Below are 15,174 nucleotides of genomic sequence, written 5' to 3'. Positions count from 1 at the left end.
GCAAAGCATATGTTCAACAAAGGCTTCACAGGCAGAACATATAAAGAATTTCTAATGCTCACTTTAAAATATCAACCCAGTGTAGAAATGGACAACACTTGAACAGGTGCCTGATAAAAGAGGGTATCCAAATATCCAATAAACATACAAAAATTAATCATAGGGAAATGAAAATTAAAACCATAATGCAAAATACCCAAGTTCAACACAATAACTGAAATGAAAGAGACAAAAATCAGACCACTACATGAAAATGGAGTGACTGAATCTCTCATACAATTCTGATAGAAAGGTAAACAGGTAAAGTACTTTGGAAAACAGTTTATAATATGTGCTAAGGCTGAACACATGCATACTCTGTGACCCTGCACGTCCACCTGTCTACCCAAAAGAAATGAGTGCTTATATCCACCAAAAGACATGAACGAGAATTGTTCACAACAGTGCTATTGGTAATCACCTCAGAATGTAAGCTACCCAAAAGACCACAAAAAGTAGACTGGATAAATACATTCTCATATTTTCACACAGTGGAATACTGTATAGCAACTAAAATGAAAAATCTCTAAATGCATGCAACAGTGTAGATTAACCTCACAGACATATAACTGAGTAAAAGAAAGAGGTAAAATTATAGGATTAGAAGTTAGGGTAGTGGTTATCCTTCGTGTGCGTAAGGGGACTTGAAAGGGGAGATGCATTCTACAGTCTGATAATGTTCTCTTTCTTGATCTGGGTGCTAATTACATGAGTGTGTTCACTGTTTTGAAAACTATGTGAGTATGATTTTTGTGCTTTTCTTCAAAAAGGAATATGATTTGAGTGTTTTTTATTGTATGCATGTGATCTCTTTAAAGTAGAAAGAAAACCCACAAAAATTATTGCAGTCAGTACATTCTAAATGTTTCCCCACTAATATTTGTCCTAGGAGAAAGTAAGAATGTCACTTACTTTCTTACTTTCTATAAGAAAGGAACATTTTATAACACTTCCCTTTTCCAGTTGGGTAGATGCCCGGAGTCTAGTATGAGAAGTACATTGGGTTGAATTTATTTTTCTACTGAAGATAGAAAAAGTAAGTGATGAGCCTGTGAAAGATTTTCTGACAACTCCCTAAGGGAAGAGGAGCTACAGCATGGAGAACGTGTGTCCTGCAAGAGAACCTCTTTTATTGTCATGGCAAGGAAAACGGGGTGAGTGAGGAACTCTAGAGAAACAGCTGTTCCGTTTCCTAAACCCAAAACTCAATGTACCATTGCAAGGCAAGAAAAGGAACACAAGGAAGAAGTGTATGAAGAGAGATGATCTGTGGCAAGTATTGCATTGTTAACATATAATGGAAAGAGATCTAATATCCTTGGGTTGAAACTCAGCTGCTAAACTAATGCGGAAGGCTGTGGTGAACCACTTTTAACTGTCCACCCAAACCAATTTCCACTGACCATAAACTCAAGCTGCATATTCTAAAATACTGACACCTGAAAATAAGTATAAATTATCTGAAGGATATACATGACTATTCGATCAAATTCTTAAATTATGGCTTTTCTAATTTTTTGTAGAACAACTTGGCTTCCAAATTTGCTTTTTACAGTGGTTGGCGCAGATAAGCCATTGCTTACCATCCTGAGAATCTAGGGTTTGGGCCACAAAGAAATCTTACCGTGATGATGATACTTACTGAAAAAAGAAGCTGTCAGGAGGACAGGAGAGTTCATGATAGAGAATGTTCTGCAAAAAGCTAAACATGAGGTGTTTTTTTTTTTTTTTTTTTTAAATTACCAGAAGGTAAAAATAATATTAAAACACTTGATTTTGTCCATTTTCTTTTCCTGGCAGTAACTCCTTCCTCTCTAACTTCCTCCCTCCCTTTTGATATCTCACCAGTCTAAGACAACTCTATTACCTACTATGGAGAATTGAGACAATTATTCAGATAATTCACTTTCAAAAAATATCACACAACACTGGTAACTGACTTTATTATTTCTTACAATACTGATGTTCTTGGTCTGAAAAACCTTAATAAGTGTCCATTTGGCCTTTAAATTCACATGCAAAGGCAGCCTCCAGCAATTATTAAACAGAAGATGAAATTTTAAAGTCTCCTGGAGTATTCAATTTCTTTTTTTCCATGAGAACCAGGCTTTATTTTCATGACCACGTCAATTTTTGCATTTCAAAATATATGGTTTGGAAAACTGAGAAGACAGATGAAAATTCTCCTTGAAGCCCTTACCCTTTCTAGACCACAATGAATCAAACACATTTAAAAAAAAATTATAGTTGACTTACAATATTATATCAGTTTCAGGTGTACAACATAGGTTGTTATTTGACATTTATATACCGTACGATATGCTCACAGCACTAAGTCTGGTAACCATCTCTCATTATGCAAAATTATCACAGTATTGTTGTCTATATTCCCCTTCACGTTTTCCACCCATTCCCGTACTCGCCTCCCTTCTGGCAACAATCAGTTTGATTTCTGTTCCTATGAGTCTGTTTTTGTTTTGTTTGCTTGTTTTTTCAAATTGCACATGTAAGTGAAATCATATGGTATTTGTCTTTTTCTGTCTGACTTGTACTTAGCATAATACCCTCTCAGTCCATCCATGTTGTCATGAATGGCAAGATTTCATTCTTTTTGTATTACCGAGCAATATTCCATTGTGTGTGTGTGTGTGTGTGTGTGTGTGTGTGTGTGTGTATGTGTGTATGTACCATATTTCTTTATACATTCATCTATTGATAGGCAGCTTCCTTATCCTGGTTATTGTAGATAATGCTGCAATAAACATAAGGGTGCATATATCCTTTCAAATTAGTGTTTTTGTTTTCTTTGGATAAATACCCAGAAGTGGAATTGGTGGGTCATATAATAGTTTTCTTCCATTGTGGCTGCACCAATTTATAATCCCACCAACAGTGCATGAGAGTTCATGAAGAATTTCTTGATCTGAGCCTGATTAGTGTTGTATCAGAAGAGACATTTGTGAAAACTAATGATGACATCAGGTATGCTTCCACATTTACATTTCTCTCTAACTTGGAAAATTAATACTACCTTCTCCTCCTGAAAACGCTGGATATGTACACATTTACATAATTTTTATTAGCTAATGATTTAGAATCTAGTGGGAGTCTGCATCTATCAAGTCAGTAGTTTGCATACTTAATTAAAACTCTGTTAAATTTGTTTACCTATGCAAAATAATGATTTGAGGATTTGGGGATTAGAGGACTTTTGTTAGGGAGCTGGAATGTGCTGATATCATGGGCTTTCTTCATGGATTTTGTGAATAATATATATGGAAGCAATTATTCTACATTTCAAAGATTTGAAGCAGAGAAAGAGGGTCTCGTGGTTTGGGAAAAGTTATTTTCTAAATCCTCCCTCTTGAATGTACACATTTAGTCTCCAATGAGGGGGAAAAAAAATAAAATAACTCAAAATGAGGTCTTCTCTCCTTGACTGGAAGGCAGCAAGTTCTCCAGAAGCTATAGATGGGGACCCCGCTTGTCAGAGACTATTTTATAACATAGGAATAGACTGGGCCAGTATGAACTGCCCCCCGTGCTTTGCCAGAGTTTTACACCTAAGAAGACATGTGTTTCCAATTGTTCAATTATTTCTTGGCATCACTTAATGCTTTAAACTATTTTCAATGTTTTTAAACACACGTTTTTAAATTTCTCATCCCTGGCCCATAAGTTAGATAGGATAATTTATGAACTCCTTTTTTTAAGTGGAAATACTGAGTTCCAAAGATACTAAGCGTTCAAGACTCTGTGGCCAAAATCATACAGACAGAGCAGAAATAGGTGGGTACAGCCCTGAGTCTCCAGGGGCCTGGTGTCTGATGTTTTAGCAAAATGCCTATGTGTGACTCACTCCATTTGCTCTTATGTGACATATATAAAGGGAAGAACAAGAGCCATGGTCCTTTAAGAGGCAAGGGGGGAAATACTAGAACATTCCAGTCATGTTCTTTCTCAGCTGTGGCTATGGATGCTGGTGCGAAGTGTTACTGTTGTGTTTTTAAACTCATGTTCCTTTGAAGCCTATTAAATATGCAAAAACTATATTTTAGGTACATACAGATAATAATATTACAATTTATATGCATTATATTATTTTTGCCCTTTGATTACTTGTCTGGATGGATTAGTTCAATAAACCAGATTAAAAAGAATTAATCCATCAAAATGTATTTATTGAGTGCTCACTGTGGGCTTGGTTCTAGGTTACATACTGTGCAAGATACAGAAAAATATGAACATGGTCCCAATTTTGGTACTGACTATCTTCTGTGAGGTGAGACATTCATACATGAAACCAAGAACCAATGAAATTCTAAAATACATCACTGACAGTAAGGATGAAGTGAAAAATCAGTACAGTAGAACCAGTATCAGGTAGAGGCTAAATACTGGAGCCTTTGGGCCAGACTGCTCAGATTTAAAGCCAGGTTTACCATTCACCAGCTCTGTGGCCTCATTTTCGCCTCTCTTTACCTCAGTTTCCTCATCAGTCAAATAGAGATAATGATTTCAATTATTAGAGCTCCTATGAAGAGTAAATACATTAAATCAAGTAACATTCTGCATGTAGTACATGCCCAATAAATATTGGCTATTATTATGTGCTGGGACAATCCTAGAGGTTTTATGCAGGTGGCAGGACTTAGAGTAAATCGCATACAATAAAATAACTTGAATAGAGGAGAGAATGGGTTCTGGGTCAGGTTAGCAGTGTAGATAAATGGCTTCAGTGGGAATGGAAGTAGCTTATGGATTAGTGGGAAAAGCAGGTCACCTGGACCAAAGGAGGCAGGTCAAGTGTAAATTGTGCTGAATACGCAGGGAGGTGTGGAAGAACTGGCGAAGAGATGGTTTCATGAAGAGCTGGGCTGGTGTGGAAGTGAGGTTACTAACCAAAATGCTCAAAGGCTAGAGAGGGAACCTTGCTCTGCCCACTGCTTCTTCTTCTTTTTTTTTAATTCCAAAATCTGTATTACTGGTTTAAAAGCATCTACTTGACAGTAGGATGTTGTTAGCTTAGTTCTCATCAGATTCAAGCACATTCATTTACAAAGATAAGGCTGGCTGTATGGCCTCTTATGTAATTGTAGACTCAATAATATAGTTACTTGAAAGAAAAGATTCACGTGTGATTATTTTAAATTTTGAAATTTTGAATTCTAGGAATTGATATTTTAATCCGCACATGACCTGGACAGCATTATGAATGAATGAATGAATGAATGAATGAATGAAACCAGCAGTCCATGGGATGCTTTCCACATAGATTGTTCTGCTAGCACACATAGCCTCAGTGTCAGCCATTAAACAGGGACCATGTTATATTTTAGAAGCAGGAAAGGTTATATGTGATGCTCTTTTATTTATTTTTCTACATCAGGCCACTGCCTCTTCTTAGGAGTGTCCATTGTTTTGGACCTTTATATTACTTGCCATTATTTTTCCTTCTCCCCAGTAAGCTTTCTCCCAAATTAAACATTTCTGACAGGTATCTAATTCCCAAGGCCCTTCTGGGAGATACTAGCTAATCATACATACAGTGAACTCGATCATGAACGTCTTTATTTATTTATTTTCATTATTATTTATATTATATTTACACATCATATTAATTTATACCTCGTATAATTTATACATCAAATTTTACAGGGCAGGCTTGGAAGTAGTATATATCAGTGATGGTGACCATAAAAGAGACCTTGTATCACCACTTCCTTCCTTAAGAAATTTGTGTTATGAAAAGTCAGTATTTCCAGTTTCAACTCTGACATGTACAAAGCTTGGCATTCATCCCTTCCATCTTTAACAAAAGAAAAAGTTTGAACAATCTGAAAATGAACAACCTTTCTTGGGCCTATCAAAGAATTGAGGTTGCAGGGCAAACCGACACTCCAAAAATCTGGATAGACGGGTGAATCTAGAGAGTTATGGCTGAGACCTACTTACCTGCTGGAAATATCCCTTCATGGCTCTGGGTGGGTGGGGATATGGTAGTGATGGTGTGAGTAACCACTGTGAAATAAACCCAGAGTGTCCTCTATCACAAAGGCCTACTTCCCGCGAGAAAAGTCTTTGCCTGAGGCTTAGGCCAGTTTGGAGAATGTCTTTCATTACAATCTAGCCCCTTCTCCTCTTCCTGTTTCACCAAAGTGAAGAAATAAAATCTATACAACTGGAGAGATACTTATGAAGGTTATAGCCCATACACACAGGGCTCCTAAAAGACTGAGATGTCATCATAAGATTGCTAAATGCTTTCCCTCCCCCACTTCCACCCTTACTTACCATCACACCAACAAGGCTCCAGTAAAATATAAGCAGATTAGAGCTGAAAAAGGTGCAGGATACAGACTCTCGCTGAGGAGGCGTGCTTAGAGAAGCCCCAGTCAGGAAAACCATAAGTAATGACACACGAAAATGTGAAGCTTCTGTGACTTATGGCTATAGAAACATTAAACACAGCCCAACTTTTAGCCAATGTCACATAACGACTAACAGGAAAAGGCCTATTTGTGTCTGTTCTTATTATCTAATACACAATGTCTGGCTTTCAACAAGAAATTAGATGTCTTGCCAAAAGGCAAGAAAACACAGTCTGAAGGAAACTGAACTTCTATTTGTCTGTGCCACATGCTTTCGATGGATTCCTATGGAAACTGCTAAGAAAAGACTGCACTGAGGGCCAGGAAGGAGGACGGGAGCCCATTTGTCTGACAGGAGCCTATTTATCTATCTCCTCTCATTGTCTGACAGTCTCATAGTTCACATCTATGACTTAGTGTTCTTTCCTCTCGAGGGTTTCCCTGACCTCTCTGGGTACATCCTTCTGTTTTATACCCTCAGAGCACCAGACACCACAATTGCAATTGCCCATTTCTGTGTATGATTTGATAATGTTTGTCTCCTCCAATAAACTGTAAGTTGGAAACGGGCAGAAACTGAATTTGTTTTTGCTTTTTTTTCTTCTTGTTTTTTCCTCTTAATGTTAACCCAATGCCTGATGCTCAACAAATATTTGCTAAATGAATAGATAAAAAAATATTTCCAGTGCCGTATCAGTTTGCTAGGCTGCCATACAAAGTACCAGAGTGGGTGGCTTAAACAACAGAAATCTATTTTTTCACAATTTTGGAGGTTAGAAGTCTGAGATCAAGGTGTCAGCAGAGTTGGTTTCTCCGCAGTCCTCTCTCCTGGACTAGTGATTGGCCATGCTCTCCTGTGTCTTCACAGGGTCTTGCCTCTATGTGTGTCTGTGTCCTAATCTTCTCTTATAACGACTCCAGTTGTGTTGGATTAGGGCGCACCTAACAGGCTCATGTTAACTTTATTATCTCTTTGTAGACCCCTATTTCCAAATACAGTCACAGTTTGAAGTATGGGGGTTAAGACCACAATATATGAATTTTTTTTTTTCTTTCAGAACACAAAACACCTTGATTACACGGACTAAGCTACGAGGGAGGGTGATTTCTATGCCTTTCCAGGCCTCGGTTTTCCTCAGATAGAACCCCAGCTCCTTGCCCTCCAGCACACAGCAATCTGCTCAGCCACACTGGCCTGGTCTTGAAGTGATGCACGCAAGAAGCATGGCCTCCTGGAACTGCTCCTTAGCAGACTGCTGATTTGGGCATTCTCTTTCCTCTCATCATATTTCTTCTGAATTTTCTTTGATGGTTTTTTGTTTAAAATCTTTCTCCTCAGTAATCAGCTTGGCCCCCTTCTTGCGTCCCAGGGACAGTGCATAGTGGGACTTGTACCACTGTCGGTAGGGTGTGCTGTGCTGTTGTTACCGGAGAGTGGGCCCTTCTCGGTGGGTGAGAAGTCCAGGCTTGGGCCTTCACACCGCGGGTTGAATCCGGAGGCGTCTGGGTGGAGTCTAGGTTAGCTTCCCACATTGGGGGTCAAGCCAGGGCCTCAGGGAGGATAAGTGGGAAACATAGCTGTTACCTTCCTGGGGGGTGGGCCCTCCTTGGCATGGTGTCCAGGTTATTGGCATCTTGAGCAAAGGATTGAATGAGACACTGAGGTAAAGAGTGAAAAAGCAGTTTATTATTAGAAGAGTAATCAAAGCCAGGAGCTAAGAAACTAGGGAAAAGGAGGCTTAAAATTTCTATAGTGAGGGGGCTCGCCCACATCACTGTCAATGAAAACTATGCAGTTCTTTACGAGGGTCTTGGTGCAGACCAGTTTGTTGTTGGGTGCATTGTAAACAACATCAGTAATCCTTGTTTTGTGTATACAACACTCAGAGCCCCAGGAGAAGTTCCCCACGTCCAGCCTCAGTGCACCGTACTTCTTGCTGTCTCCACACAGGCGGACTGTGTGAATTGGCGGGAGCCAATCTTATTGTTGGCAGCTGGCTGTCCCATCTCATATTTTCTCTTCTTGTGGTAGGGCGTTCTCTTGCCCTCAGTCTTGTGCCAGTTGTCCCAAGAGATGTCTATGGCTTGGTGCTGATTGGAAAGAGCAACATATGAATTTTGAGGGGTTACAGTTCCGCTCATAACAAATGTGTTATTTGGGGTCTAGAAACAAGTCTAAGATTTAGTGACCTGTTTAGATCCCTCCTAGATTTAGAAGGTTAAGATTCTATCCCCATTTCATCATTTCTCACTGTGTTCCTGGTATCCCTTCTACCAATCCATTCTTTATCTGTTTCCTTTGACGAGAGGGGTTAATGTGAGATCTTACACTTCTGACCATCTTTAATGTTCAGACCATACCTTGTCTTTCATGGATGGTTCTATTTTACGTGTGTACTTTTCAGAGGGGTTTTTCTTGATGTCATTTGTTAATAAATAGGATAAAATTTTCCCTGTCTTACTAATGAGCAATAGATACAAGTTTCTCAAAGTCACATAACTTATTAATAGGGTAGTTGTAGAAAGAAAAACCATGTCTTTAGACTCTGCAACAAGAATTTTTTTCTTTTTTTTCAAAATTTAATTTTTCGGTATACTAAAAGCTTTCATGTCTCTTACAGTCTTTCCAGAAATCCTGTAATTAGTTACAGAAGGAAACTTACTGGAACTCCAAACTGTACTCAAACATATTGAATGCCTATGGTATTAGTCCCTCTGCATCACTTTCCACTTGAGCTGGAAATCTCAGGATAAATGAGAATCTTGCACTCACATCCTCCCTTCTCAGCATCAGTCAGAGTGGTTCAGATAAGATGGGGAGGAGCTTTTAGGCACCTGAGTGCTCTAAGTGTCTGAAAGGCCAGGTCTGCTGGGGTTTGTCCATGGTTAATGAGACCATAATATAACAATGTGATTTCTGTATCTCAGTAATAGTTCCACACGCTTCGACCCTTGAAGCTGTTTCCCTCCCCTACTCTCTCAGGGTTTGACTTTGAGGGTAGCACGCCTCAAAGACACAGGGTGATGGGAGGGGCTCAGTGAAGTCCAATTCACTGATAGGCAGTTTCCTGCTGCTGGGATTTCCATTTATATCAACAGCTAAGATGTGCGAAACCCCATCTGCCCCACAGATTGGAGTCCCTTCCTTCTTTCTGTTTATTATGACTAAGGAAAGGGAGAGTGGGGGCAATGTTTCCTTTTAACTTTTGTTTCGGAGGAACATATTAAAAATATGAATTTCTCAATGTTTATCTCGTCTGCTAATGGGTCCACTTTATGCTAATGTCTACCTAGATACCAGAAACATTTTTCTTACCATTTCCTTTCACTTCCAGGCACAGTTCTCATTTAGAAGTGTGTGTGTGTGTGTGTGTGTGTGTGTGTGTGTGTGTGTGTGTGTAGGGTAAATATGAGTATGTTCATCTGTGTATAACTCTGCATATATGGGTTGAAGGATACAGAGTAATGTTCTCTTTCTCTTTTTTTGCCTAGATAGGAATAATTGGTATCAGTTTATGGAGGAAAGGCTTTTATGTATAGATTTTTCACAAGTAGATATTTTAAATGATTATATTCAGATTGCTGATTCCCCTACCGACCCTCTGGGGGGTGGGGAGGGGAAACACTCAAGCAGGGATGCTCTGCATTTTAATTGCTTGTTTTTCCATCTCCAGATGTGTTATTTTTAAGGTCGTTAATTAAAATAGAAATATTCCTTTAAACCATTGAGATAAAATGGAAAATGTCACTTTGATATAATTTGGGGAAACGCTCTTGGATCCCAACATTGACTGTATCTAAAGTTAGGTCCAAGTAACAAGTGGTTATTTAACAAAGTAATAGCAAAGAACCAAACAGTGTAGACCATTAAAATTCTTCTCCAGGGCACTGGGCATCGTGGGGGAGTAACAGGAGTCCCTTTCCTATGGCAGACGGCAAATGAAGGAGACGGAATATGATTCAGTGATAAAAATGGCAGAGTGATCAGGACAGGAAAAAGAGCTGGGCAGGTACAAGCCTATCATCCGGCCAGAGAATTTAATGCTCTAATAGCTTTATTTCTGCACATTCCATTAGTGGGATAAGCTTTGTACTTTCAGTCCCAGTGACACTTTGAAGGTCTTTGCATTTGTTAAATTTTTATATACCATATTTCTTTTCTTTTTACTCCTTTTGTTTTATCCAACACACAAAGAAAGGAACAAGTTTGCTGATGCATTGCCCAATAAAATACAAATCTGTGGCAACAAAATGCCTACATCTTATTAGCATTCTTGTTAGTTCTAAAAATCAATTCATCCATAGACATTCATTCCCAGTATTATACATGATGTTAAAGGGAAAGTTCCCTTTCTACAAGAGAAAAGGTGTTAGGAAAAGGACTCAATTTCAGAATGATGAATTGATTATGATCAATTTCTCTTTCAAAATCATTAGGTAAAGTTTCAATGCCTAATAATGTATGTTAGTAACAAGTTAAGGTGGGTCATGAAGACATAGAAACATTAAACTAATACTCATAAATCGATCTAACTATGTTTAATTCTGAGGAAAGTATTCCCGTGGTTAGGACAAAGCCTATCCTGATTCTGTAAGCAGGTGTCAGCAGTGCCCTTGTCAGAGCCTTCTTACATTCTGGGAGAAAACTAAACAATTCCAGGGAAAATGAGGACTCCAAATGGATCATTCCTCAAAATGAAGGACAGTCCTCCCACTTTCTCTTGAGACATTTCTTCTGTAATTTGGAGATTTTACAGTCACTGTTCCACATGGCACATAGGCTCTGTTCCGAGGTATACCAAATCCCTCTCCTGGGTTTATGTGAGAGTAGTTAATCTACCTAACAGCATTTTGATTAGACAAGAAGATCATCTCATCTTATCTGGGGACAAGAAAGTGGCATGAACAAAGGCTCCGCTTATTTCTCTCTTTCTAAATGATTTCCGAATTTGTAGAAGGTTTCCTGATAGAGGAATCTCTGCTAAGGAGTGCTCCATTATGGATGTTTGTTTTTCCAGGTTAAGGGCAGGCAAAAGCTTTCTGCGGTCCATTGGCAGTTCAATTCTTCTGAATTCCTTGAAACAGGGTATTACAGTTCCAGAAAAATGAATTTTGACTGTACATAGTTAAATAAATAGGATTTATAGCAGATAAAAAGATTAAAAATAAATTCTAGCTTAGAAGGGCTCTTTGTAAGAGAAAAGATCAAGAAGAGTCAATTTTTTCTCTAGTAGTTATTATAATCCTGAACAAGAGAACCAAAAAGCTGCTGGAAAGGATTATAGCTTTTGTCTCTTAAAGGTATTAGTTGCAAACTAGATTAGCTCTCCTTATCAGTTTTGGATTGAAAAATACCTTTGTAATGACACAGCCCTCCATAATGAAGTGCCATGTTAATACCTCTTAGTAGTTGGTCAGAAATAAATCTTTCAAGAGTGAATAACTACAGTAGCCATATTTCCCAGACTGAATATAAAGGATCAAATTCTGAAAAAATGCTAATTCTTAGTTTCAAATTTATCTACAAATAAATATGTGAGATTAATGTATATTAGTATTATAAATATATTTAATAAATTATACTCATTCAAAATTAATGAAACTAGAACATTTATGAAACTAGAACACTTTGAAAAATCCAGACATGATAGCTTTATGAAGGAAGCAGTGAACAATTATCATCCAAATTTTCATTTTTAATATCCCTTCTTCTGATATGGTGAGTACAATAAAGGCTTCAATTTGTTCAGGCCTCCCTGTGTCTTTCCACACTGACTCTGGGTTTGACCAAGTGACTTGCTTTGGCCCACGGGATGCAAGCAGTCGTGACAGTTGCAGAAACTTGCCAAGCACTTTTTCATTGGGTTTTCCCTCTCGCTTTTTTGGGGCACCCTGCTACCAAGGGAAGGTGTCCATGATAATCTGCTGGAGGATGAGAGGCCATATGGTGGAGAATGGAGGTGACTGGCCAACAGTCGACAGATCCTAAACTGACCCAGCAGCTGGCAGCAGGCTCATGAGTGACTCCTAGATAAGATCAGCCAAGTCTAGTCCAGGGCAGAGGATTTGCCCAGCTGAGCCCAGCCTGCATAGCTGACCTGCAAATATGTGGGCAAAATAAGTTGTTCTACATTTTGGACTTTTTTGTTACATAACAAAAACTTGCTGATACGCTGCCGTGTAAGAATGCTCCTAAGATATTTGACTTTGTTCTTTGTAGCCATCCTAAGTTCTAGAATGTAACGGTGACAAAACACTCCACCCCTTGACATTCCACACAAGGAATGTGTGTTTCAGAGATGTGAAAATACCCTATTTGATGTCCCATAGCTAGTTAATGACAGCCTGGAAGTAGGACCAGGTTCTCCTGGCTCTCATCCATGTGATCTTCCTACTAGATGGTTAGTGTGCTTACTTTGGTATGAAAAAGGTATCTTTGTCCCCACCATGTATGTGCTGGAGTTATCTCACTAATAATTAGAGTGGAATGTCCTTCTGTGATGAATTTCTGTCTTGTTCCTGGTTACGGAGGGTGGTTTGTATGTGTGTGTGGTGCACACAGGGCTACGCCCCCCACCTCTCATCATGAATTCATTAGCTGTCTAATCCTTAATCAAGCAGTTTCCAAGCAGCTGTTATACTGCAGCTAGGCTGGCCATCTACGTTTACATAGTTTGTGAGGAGACGATGAGCTCAAATCAATTTAGACAGTAGGCAGTATACACTTTATGTTCATTTCAGTTCCCCTTGCTCCCAAATCCCATGGGATGTAATAGAGGCAAGTCCTGGTGGATACAGTACATGCTGTGTCACAGCTGAGGAAAACTGAGCTTAGGAAACACCCGATCTTTTATAGGAGCTGCTACAAGCTTGCCCAGTCTTTGTCCTCCAGGAAACACATTATCTTTATTGTTCTTATCAGGAAACAATTATTACCTCTGACCTGGAGGAGACACTATCCTAGTGTCCAGGGCTATCTGTTATGCTGACATCTTTGAACAAAGTTGTCAACACCTTTTGCTGGGAAGATGTGGAGAAACACCAAATCTGGGGATAATTATCTCCCAGCAATCACATTGTTCGAACTCACCATCGTCTCATGGCTGGTTTATTGTTTCCTTTGTTGATTGATTCACATCTGCTCTCTGTAGTTGGTAGAATTAACTTCTTATAATGTCAATAATATCCTGATACTGACTCTTCATTACATACGGAAAAAACAAAACAAAACAATACCTTATAGTGCTATATAGGATCCACCTCTGTCCTGCTCAGCAGCATCATTGGGGACCAAAATGATCTTTTCGGTCCCTGATTCCCCCAGCCACTTTTTATTTCCTCAAACACACTGATTTCTTTGTTATATCAAGGACATTGTGCATGTTACTTTCTAGAATGCTCAGCCCTTCACTTAATCCCCTGTACTCCTCCCCTATCACCTCCCATTATTTCTTGTGGCTTCCTCCTCCTTAACCAATATGTCTCATCTCAGAACTCAGAGTTAGATGGGCTTCTCCATCCCCACTAGTAGTTATCATTACACACACACTGGTTTTATTCATTAGTTGAAAAAAGCTTTATTGAGATATAATTCACATACTATATAATTCTCCCAGAGAAAGTAGACAATTCAATGGAGTTATAAAACCATCACTACAGTCAATTCTAGGACATTTTCATCACTCCAGTGGTTTTATTCTGAACACTTGCATAATTGGTAGTGACATACTTTCATTTGCATACTCACTTATCTTCTGTCTCCCTCACTAGATTGTAGGCTCCAGGAGGACAAGGAACAAGCCTCTTTAGTCACTACAGTATCTTCAGCACAAAGCATAGAGTCCGGCACATAACAAACTCTTAAATATTTATTGGTTGAATATGAAGAGGGATCTTGGGAGAAGGGGAGTTTTCTACATAGAGGGAACAGTATGATGAAAGGCCCAAGATGGGAAATAACATAAATTTAAAGAATTGAAAGAAACTGGAATAGCTTGTAAGAAGACAACAAAGAAGCCAGTGACATTAGAATTAGACAAGGGCCTAGCAAGGCTTTGATAAGAATTTCAGTTTAATAACTGTGTCCATCCCACTTCGTTTCTGCTTGAGGTTCCCTGAAAAGCCCTTGCCCAGATCAAGGAAATGGCATCTGAGATCCTTCTCCAACTATTTGAGTGTTTGGAGGTTCCCAGAGCTCACATAAGTGCTGAGTTGCTGGGATGCATCCTAACCTGATGCACAATGACCTTGGGCAATGTCTTCAGCATGGGCTTTGCCATGATCTCACTTAAACCATGGTCCAGAATGTTCTACTGAATCAGTCTCAGGCTTATGCCTATATGTGTCCTCTAGTCTGACGACTACTCCTAAAATGCTACTCTTCCTCCTACTCAGGCCAAATCTGGGACAGGTGTTAAGATAAGAATTAGGTGTTTAATCACCTGAACCCCAAACCCTTTCTCTTATCTTTCTCTGGCCTCTGCTCACCCTCTACTTCTGTTCTTCCTTCGGGGTTTTACCTCCTATGTTAAAGACAAAGGTGCTTCTTCCACTTCTGTTTCCCGTAACAGCACTGATGGGCTGTCTGATAAGGCGTAAAAATGATCAGTTATGTATCTCTTATGAGTCAACTATTCCTCACTCACCCACAAGGACAAATAGGGGTCCCTCTCACTACAACAGTGGAAAGCAAAACGCAAGTTACTTTCTCAACCTGTCATTCCACTAATTAATCTTTGGTTACACTGAAGTTTTCTTCCTAAGG

At 39.1% G+C, this 15,174-nt stretch overlaps 1 pseudogene; it reads right to left on the bottom strand.

Moving 5' to 3' along the window:
* Nucleotides 1-5,806: 5,806 nt before the first annotated feature.
* On the bottom strand, nucleotides 5,807-14,689 carry LOC109451431 (small ribosomal subunit protein eS8; annotated as a pseudogene).
* Between the last annotated feature and the right edge of the window lie 485 nt (nucleotides 14,690-15,174).

The sequence above is a fragment of the Rhinolophus sinicus genome, linkage group LG09, assembly GCF_036562045.2.
Source record: "Rhinolophus sinicus isolate RSC01 linkage group LG09, ASM3656204v1, whole genome shotgun sequence".
Taxonomy (NCBI): Eukaryota; Metazoa; Chordata; class Mammalia; order Chiroptera; family Rhinolophidae; genus Rhinolophus; species Rhinolophus sinicus.
Note: the sequence above shows the minus strand (reverse complement) of the source record. Positions and strands in the feature narration are given on the sequence as shown.